General features: G+C 40.7%; 1 long non-coding RNA gene across 1 annotated transcript; it reads left to right on the top strand.

The window, feature by feature from the left end:
* Window positions 1-634: 634 nt before the first annotated feature.
* On the top strand, window positions 635-1,705 carry LOC103697250 (uncharacterized). Its single transcript, XR_015987824.2, has 3 exons — window positions 635-1,109; window positions 1,252-1,345; window positions 1,496-1,705. It is a non-coding gene; the product is annotated as an uncharacterized LOC103697250 (long non-coding RNA).
* The last annotated feature ends 7,358 nt before the right edge of the window (window positions 1,706-9,063 follow it).

Genomic DNA, 9,063 nt, shown 5'->3' with positions numbered 1-9,063 from the left:
TTGACTCTGGAAGGAGAGAGGCAGGTGATGGCCTGGCAGTTGACTTACCTTATAACGTTACGTGCTTTAGACTTCTAGGGATAACGTTAATTAAATCTATTAAACAAAAAGCCGCATGTGCATTAAAAGGAAAAAAGCCGACCAACCACGTATCTGTCCAGATCCATTCAGTTTATATATTTTTTTTAATAAATTTGATTTGGTATTGATTGAATATTAAAAATTTGATTCGATTAGAAAATAAATTCAAGCTGATCCGATCCAATCCAACCGATACATCAGCTTATATTTTATTTTTTCTTCTAATCGAAGTAAAAGCAGAACCCTAGATGCTACAAAAATAAAAGAGGTAAGGGTGGTCGTAGATCAGGCTACGAACTCATAAGTTGATATAGGCTCCTCCTTCTCTAGCCCCGTCTTGGGCAAAGCAGTATACTGGTCCCATAAGCACGTCAGATGCTAGAGTCAGTCGATGGTGTCAACCAGCCTTCCACAGTGCAGTATAGAATAGTCATATACTGTCCAACCAGAATAGCACATCAATTCGGTTATGATATGTATCATCCTATAAGAAACAAGTTGTCCCTTTTTAATGTATTTACCCCGCCGAACCTGAAGTTTTTGATGCAAAAAGGGCTCGTTTGGTTCGCGGGAAGCATTTTTTTTCCTAGGAATATGATTCCTGGGAAATAGATTCCTGGAAAGAGAATGCCTGGGAAAGTACTTTTGGCATGTTTGGTTGACCATGGGAAAGTGACAGATTTCCAGAGCACTTATGTTTGGTTGACCATCCACTTTCCTAGGAAAGTTATGTGTAATTCCTATTATACCCTTAATAAAAATTAGGTTTTTAATGCCTCTTTAATGCTGAAGGGTTTTTTTAGGAAAAAATAAAAATGTGATACTCTAGCCCCTTGACAGGTAGCTTTGCCACCATCAAATTTGGATCTAGCACGAGTTATGATTGGTAATTACAACAAAATTGCCTACATGAATACTCATATGCTGGATGAAGCATCTTCACACTTCACACTTCATCCAGCACAATGATGAGGGGAAGCGTGTGGCAGAGACTTTGATGTTCGATTATCACAGGCAGCATGGCATAGGTGAAATACTGTTTTTTACTAACTGGAACTTAATTTTCTAAGCTTTTGTGTCTGAGTTAATGGCTTCTGCTCAGTGTTATGTTTATTGTGAGTCCTAATGCTTCTCGAAAATTTCTATCTTTTGATGGATCTTCTGTAACAGAAATTCGAATTGCTAGAATTTTTAATACATATGGACCACGGATGAACATTGATGATGGTCGTGTAGTGAGTAACTTCATAGCCCAAGCACTCCGGTAATACTTCCAAGGGCCCTTATTTTATTTTATTTTTCTATGAGAATTTTAAGGACTTTTGTCTGCATTCCAACTTTCTAATTGACTCCCATCTCATCACTTTTTGTTTATCTCGTTGTAATCTTTCTTACTTTCTTAGATGTCATGCAGAGGTGAACACTTAACAGTTCAAGCACCAGGAAGACAAACTCGAAGTGATATTAATAACTCGTTGCCTACATGAATACTCATATGCTGGATGGCCTACCCAAATCATGATGATAGTGACCAATAATAATTCATGAAAAGAAGGATATTAATAACCATTGTTATCTATTAAAGTAACCATCCAAATTCATACAAGTAAGCATCTAGCAACATACGAAACAAGAAACAACATAAAGAAAGTGCAAAACATGAACTTGTAGTTGATCCAAAAGTAGTGTTTACATCCATTGTTATCAATAAGGCCTACACCAAAAAGCTACCCAATACATAATATCCCAAAAAGATACACAAATCCTACCCAACTTAGCTACATCCCATTTTGAAACTCTGAGCAAAGAGTTAAAACATATGCCCTTCTATAGTCATCTGGAAGACTGAAAAAGTAATCAGTCTCCAGTGGGTCCATTGCAATTTTTTTGCCCACCTTAAGAATCTCAGATTGAGAAAGACCCTGCACCTTCATCACCTCAGAGACCACTGTCATTCTTCTATCTGCAGTCTCAGACTCGTGCTTAAAACATTGAGCCAATTTCTCAATATGATCTCCAGCAGCTGCCATCATGCCTACTACCTTAGTCATCTCAGATGTAAGATCTCTCACAACCTCAAGGGCCTCATGCCTAGCTTTCTTAGTTCTGGTTGGCCTACTTGGACCTGCAACTTCAGTATGAGTAGCTGTCTGGGGAGTATTCATATTGACATTCTGACCAACAAAATTGCTATCTGCTTCTTGGCTCTCATTGATAGCTGGTGATGTGTACGGATACTGTTGCTCCTCCGTCTCTATTTCTTCAACAGCATCTGCAGGTGCTTCAGCTTCCATTCCGGTAGCACGATCCCTTCCAAAGATATTAGTCAAGTCCTCAAAGTGAGGAAAAGGCTTGTTCCTCATACCTTGAGCATTTGGGTGACTCTGCATTAAAAAAAATAAAAAAAAGTAACACAACATGTATGAAAGGTATTCATAGAAAAAATAAACAAATTTATAATGCCAATTTACCTTAACCCATTCCTTGAAGGTATCCTCCTCACAGGTCACACACTTGTTGATCTCATCCCATCCAAATCCACTGCAGTTAGGTCCCAACATCTCTGCAATAGCATTGTATTGTTTCTTCAAGAGCTTGACCCGAGACTCGATATATGGTGTTGCTTTCAGCTTGCGAATTAGAGTTTGAAATTTCTTCCGTGACAACCCAGAAATGTCATGGTTGCTCATATATGCATTCCATCAAGTTAGTGCATAATTTGACGATTTCGATTTTCTTTCTCCGATCCAGTTCGTTCTGTCTTCTTTCCGACGGATCAGCCCTCCACACCCAGGAAGCTTCTCTTCTATTAGTCTCTCCAATTGCTGCAAATATCCACTCCTAAAAGTCCCATTATCGCCCCTCCAACCTCCTCGGGTTACCAACTCAACCAATGCCTCAACAAGCTTTGCATCCTCCACATAACCCCATTTTCTGTTGCACTTTGTTCTTTTGTTTCCTGTTGATGCTTCTCCAGCTATTGAGGTGCTCATATCTACATTCACAATCTCATATATTATAAATATACATTCACAATCTACAATGTATAATAGTTATACATTCACAACCTCACGACATGATCTTACATTTGCATTATCTAAATGAATGGATACAAGGGAACTATTAAGTAAGAATTTGACATAACACAAGATTATAATATAGCAAGGAAAATATTAAACAAGGATTACAGCATAACACATAATGTTCATACAAATATTAAGAGCCCCAAATATTAAACACAACAAACATCACAATTTTTTCTCAAATTCTATTATGCTGCCACTCTTCAAACATTTGGGCAGCAAGATTAGCTCTGAATGCATTCCAAGATGCAGATGACTCAATATACTCAATATATGCACCCTGCTCCTGTGGAAAATTGCCATGAGAGCACTCCTCTTCATTGTACAAAGCCTCAATAGGATCTACAGACATCTCTTTTCTAATGTAGTTGTGCAGCAAACAACATACAGAAATGATCCTACACATTGTCTTAATAGGGTACCAAGTATTGCTCCTAAGGATTGCCCATCGCATCTTTAATAGGCCAAAACATCTCTCAATTACATTCCTAGCTTTTGAGTGCCTCATGTTATAGAGCTCCTCTGGTGTAGTGGGTTGATGACCATGTCTCCACTCATTGAGGTGATATCTTTGCCCTCTAAATGGAGTTAAGAAACCTTCAGAATTTGTGTACCCAGCATCGCACAGGTAGTAATAGCCTACTCATTCAAAAACATACAAAAAAAGTGAAATCAGAAAAAATTAGGTATCCTACTCATGTAAGTAAAAAATAGCTGCAATATTAGACTTAAAATTACCTTGCGGAACTTTTAATCCATTTCTACGAGAAATGGCATCCCTAAGGACTCTATTATCATGTGCTGACCCCTCCCATCCTGGTAGCACGTAAATAAACTGCATATCTTGTGAGCAAACGCCAAGTACATTTGTAGAAATCTCATTCTTTCTCGATCGATATCTAGGTTTGTCCTTCTCCGAGACCCGCACTCTAATATGGGTACCATCCAATGCACCTAGACAATTCTACAATGCAAGTATTAATATAATAATCAGTACTTTTAACAATTTAATAGGCCAAAATATTGCCTTTAAAAATGTGAAATGTAATATTAACTTACCGGAAACCACATCCATTTCTCATCTGTTGATCTTTCTGTGACAGGCTCAGGATTCTTTAGCAAGTGTCTATGTAGCCTCAAGATAGCATTCAAGACAACATTAAAATGCCTACTTACTGTCTCACCCGATCTACGAAAGTACAATTGCATAACTCTATTTTTTGAGTGATGGCCTAGGGTGTGAAGGAATATTGCAACCATCTCTTCCACTTGAACATTTCTATTCCCTTCCAATTTGCTAATCGATTTAAGCATTTCACAAAGCTTCCAAAATGCCCTCCTATCCATTCTAAGTTGATCAATACAAATTTGATCACTCTCCATTATCATAAGCCTAAGATTAGCTATTCTATTCATCACCCTCTCATCAAGTATTCTATCAAAAACATACACCATTTCTCTAGGAATTCTAACATTTACTCGTGCTAACGTTTCAAGAATCTTGGCCATCATTGACATTATCATCAACATCATCTCTGTGTATATTACCAAAATGGTACTTGCCATCTTCTTCTTTTTAGAAACAAATAAACGAGCCATAACTGCCATAAGCAAGCAAAAAGTATTACAACAAATAATTAAATTATCTATAAATATGTTGGTTCTGATCGATCAAAATAAAGGAATGCATAGACCAAAAAAGTTTCCTTTACGCTAAAGGAAGGGCCCATGATACTGATTAAATAACTGAGATTGTTTACAATGTCAAGCAAGAGCAGAATAGGAAAAGGTAATCCCATGGCACTTTATGGTCAAGGTAAAGGAAAGAATTTGTTCAGAAAGGGACCTCTCTATAATAAAAAGAATTTGTCCCATCCCACCATCCCCTTCAAGTGAATACCCAAGCGGCAACTGCAACATCACAGCACAGCAGCCATTCAATCTCCAAACTCTCTCCTTTTCTCTCTCTACCAGCCAAGAGGGGAGAAGAGACCGAGAAGAGAAAATTAAAAGAATCTCCACCCTCCAAGAAGTCCATCTCCAATCCCCCTATCTTTCTTCCTGATGGCCCAGCTGGATCAGGAGTAAGGTGAGGGAAGGAAAACCAAGACCAGAACCAAAAAAGAGAAGGGATGAAAGATAAGAGTGGCTTCAGACGTGTATGAAGCCAACCAAAGAACTCCTCTCTCTTTCTCTCCACCCAAAACAGAACTACTGTCTCCAACTTCCCAAGGACTCTATTAAGGCCAGGAAACTCTCCACGTCCCTTCCCTCAAGAGGGAAGACTCGTAGCCAGTTCCTGTTCCCTTTTTATATGGGGCATGGCAAGAAACCCTCTCGGCCTTTGCTTCGTTTTGGTCATGGTTAGACAAAAAACAGGGCAAGAAACCCTCCCAGAACCCCCCAAAACGAGAAAGAAAATCCCTACGACCATAAACCAGGAATTCCACAAAACAAAAAGAGAGGAAATCTTTATCAACCTACGACCATAAATCTGCAGAATACTCCGAAATCGGGAGGAAAACATCGAATTGGAGAGATGAAACCCGACTATCATGAAAAACAGATTGCAGGAAAAAAAAAGTTGAAAGGAAATTATGCTTACCTCTTTGGATTCGAGAGGAGAATGGTAGAACTCGAATTCTTCCCAAGATTTTCGTCGGAGCTAACACCCACGAGATCGAGAGAGTGAAGTGAGAAAGAGGAAGATGAGCGGGCCTTTACGATGGAGGAGGGTTTGAGGAGAGAGATCGCGATGGTCGGTCGTAGCTTTCCCACGGAAGGGGCTTTTACGATGAGAGGCTTTTTGGAGAACAAAAAAATATTTTGATTCCTGCCACACGGGAAAGTTGCTTTCCCATGTTCCCCATGGGAAAGACTTTCCCATAAAACATGGGAATTACATTCCCCCGGGAAAAGAACTTTCCCATCTCTCTTCTTTGAAAACTCCAACCAAACAAGAGCCATTTTATTACTTTCCCATTGACCATACTTTTCCCCCTTCTTTTCCCGCGAACCAAACGAGCCCAAAAGGATTTTGAGTCGCTTTCGCAGCCATCCATTTGATCAGAAAAGAAAGAACCCGAGCCCGAGCAGTTGGCAGTGATTTGAGACGAAACTTTCAGACAACAGGAAGTAGGAAGCCAAGCATGCATGTGTCCCGTGGACATCATGGCTGAGTTCGAGCTACCCCGTGTACACCATAGACACATCTTACTTCAACCACTTTTTTACGCATTTCTCACACCTGATATTCATCTCCAAACTGGCTGATCCTACCTATACACCCTTAGTTGCTAGTTTTTTTTTTTTTTTGGTACAATAGCTGCTCACACTGCTCTAAGGTGAGTGCAACCAATAGAGTCGTTGGAGAGGAAATGGCGTATTGGTGAGGGGGTGGCTACAAAACACGTCCAAAGGATCTCTCCAGAGTAGTGAGCAACGAAGGAGGCGACTTAGTCTGCAGTCCTATTCGCACCCCGATACACATGAACAGCCTGAAATGAGTTACAATCTCTCACTATCATGCAGATATCCCTAAGTAGTAGATGGCCTCACCCCTCCACTTCTCTCCTCAAGGCCTCCTTCAGGTGGTGTAGAAGCTCCTCGGACGACCCCATGGACCATGGCCTGGGAAATAAGGCCCTCCGCCAAAACTGCACCGCCGAGGGCAACCAAGATGCACATGGCTGATAGACTCCTCCATGTTGGAGCACTCCTTATACATCAGGGTAATCCTTACGCCCCTCCTGACCACCATGCTTCGGGTTGGTAGATAGCCTCACGCCACCTTCCAGATGAACAAGGCTACGTGGGGTGGATAAATCCTCCAAATTCTCCCACCATCAATATGTCGAGTTGTTTCCCCTCCCAGCATTAAAAGATCTCCGACAAAATTGGTAAACAAGGTGAGGTTGCCAAACTCATGGAGCTATACACATGCCTCTCTCTCTCTCTCTCTCTCTCTCTCTCTCTCTCTGCGCGCGCGCGCGCGCGCCAATCCTTAGGACACTTGGTCTGTGGCAATTTGACCGTAGGCGTGAATGGGATTAGGTTCAATGCACAACTATCCGCTAAAGCGTTGTTGGATACTGGATGGTCGTTGCAACGGGTGAATGGGCACAAGGTTGAATTCGCACTAAATTTTAGCACGCACTTTCATGAACGTACCATGAACTTGTGCTGTACATGGTTAGCCTAAGAATTTGTTGCAATCATGGCATTGCAAACTAATACTAATTCATCATATTTTTGTCAAAAGTGACAAGGGATCTTTCGTGAAATTAAATGGTATAGCAGTAAAGGACTTTTCGTTTTGGAAGCAGACTTGGAGGTTTAGCTGTACCAAATGGAGGCCAATGTGGCATTATAACTAATATTAATTTCATTCACGTCGTCAAAACAAGATAAGCTGAATGCAATAAGTAAAACGTTACGGATGGAATGGACATTTGAAAGGATGCAACTCAGATAGGTTGGGTGGGGTTTAGGACAAATCTTAACCAACCGCATCTCTGTATCTCCAAATCTTAATCCAACCCCGTCTCTAAATCTCTTAACGCTGATCCAGGATTTCTATAAACCAACCAAACCGTCTCAAGCTAACTTTGGCTTGGGTTGGATTACATGGGTCTGGTCCGCTTGTGCCGCATTAGTCGAATTAGATCGGGTTGAGTAGAGATTTAATAGGACAAAATTGACACTACCAGAAAATACGCGTATAGTGACGGAGATTCCCGTCACTATACCGTGTTTCCGGTTACTAATATGGAATTTGTGACCGGAGCTCCCGTCACTGACTTCGTTACAAAAACACGCGTCGCTAAATTCTCCGTGACGGCGGCGATTCCCGTCACTAACCTCCGTGACAGAACCGCCGTCACTAAGCCGTTACAAATTCAAGAATTAAATATTTAAGAAATTATGTATTTCCCGTCACTATCCAGTTGCGGAGTTAGTGACGAAGGCAACTTGGTCACTGATTTTGTCACAGAATGCGGTCACAAGTTTGGTCACTAATCTGTCACGACCTTTAGTGACAGATTTAGTCGTCACAGACATGGTCACACATTTTGTCACTACATTTGTCATTAATCCCGTCACTGACCTAGTGATAAGTTTACGGTCACTAATTGGTTACAAACGCGCTGAGCAAAATCAATTTTTATTGACCAAAATCCTGTCACTAAGTTTATGACTGCTCGTCACGATAGTTGGTAAATAATTTAGTAACCAAAATTTGGTCATCGATCACAATCTAATAACCTGGTACATTTGGTACATTGATTGGCACATAATAATAATAACAATAATATCATTAATAGCAAAGGCATTCAACATTACGCAAAAGTCATTTTAAATGTCATTCAAAATTGGCATCAACATGTCCTGAATCTATCAAAATCAAAGTCTAAAAATATGTCATAAAGATCAACAGAGATTTCATTCCTCCTAGGAATGCAAAGACCTATCATCTAAGGCAAAAACAATTATAATGAAGCATGATCAGCAGAACCAGAATCACCATTACTCCCCCGATCTGCATACTTTGGTCCAAAGCCAATCTCTTCTCTCATCTTTTGAAGAACCTCCTCTTGCCATTTTTTCTTTTCCTGCTCAAGAATACGTAGAAGGTCTTCATGAGTGTACAGCTCTGGAGCTTGACTTGTAGAGGTGGAAGCAGATGATGATTGCCCAATAATTCCAGTGAGATCCTCTAGGGGACTAAAGCCATAGACATGGCCATGAGTTGGGACACCAGTTGTGTCACGCCCCGAGCCCGAGGCGCGGCAGACGCCGCACGCCCGCACGGCGGGCCGCGCAGGCGTGCAAGGCAACGGATTACATCAAAGCAGATACAGATGTTCAAAATTGACATAATTATTTAAATTGTTCAAAA

Source organism: Phoenix dactylifera, chromosome 6 (assembly GCF_051530095.1).
Source record: "Phoenix dactylifera cultivar Ajwa chromosome 6, Ajwa_hap1_PhDact_Kaust_v1.1, whole genome shotgun sequence".
Lineage (NCBI taxonomy): Eukaryota > Viridiplantae > Streptophyta > Magnoliopsida > Arecales > Arecaceae > Phoenix > Phoenix dactylifera.
The sequence above is the reverse complement of the archived record's forward strand: the minus strand, read 5'-3'. Positions and strand labels throughout refer to the sequence as shown.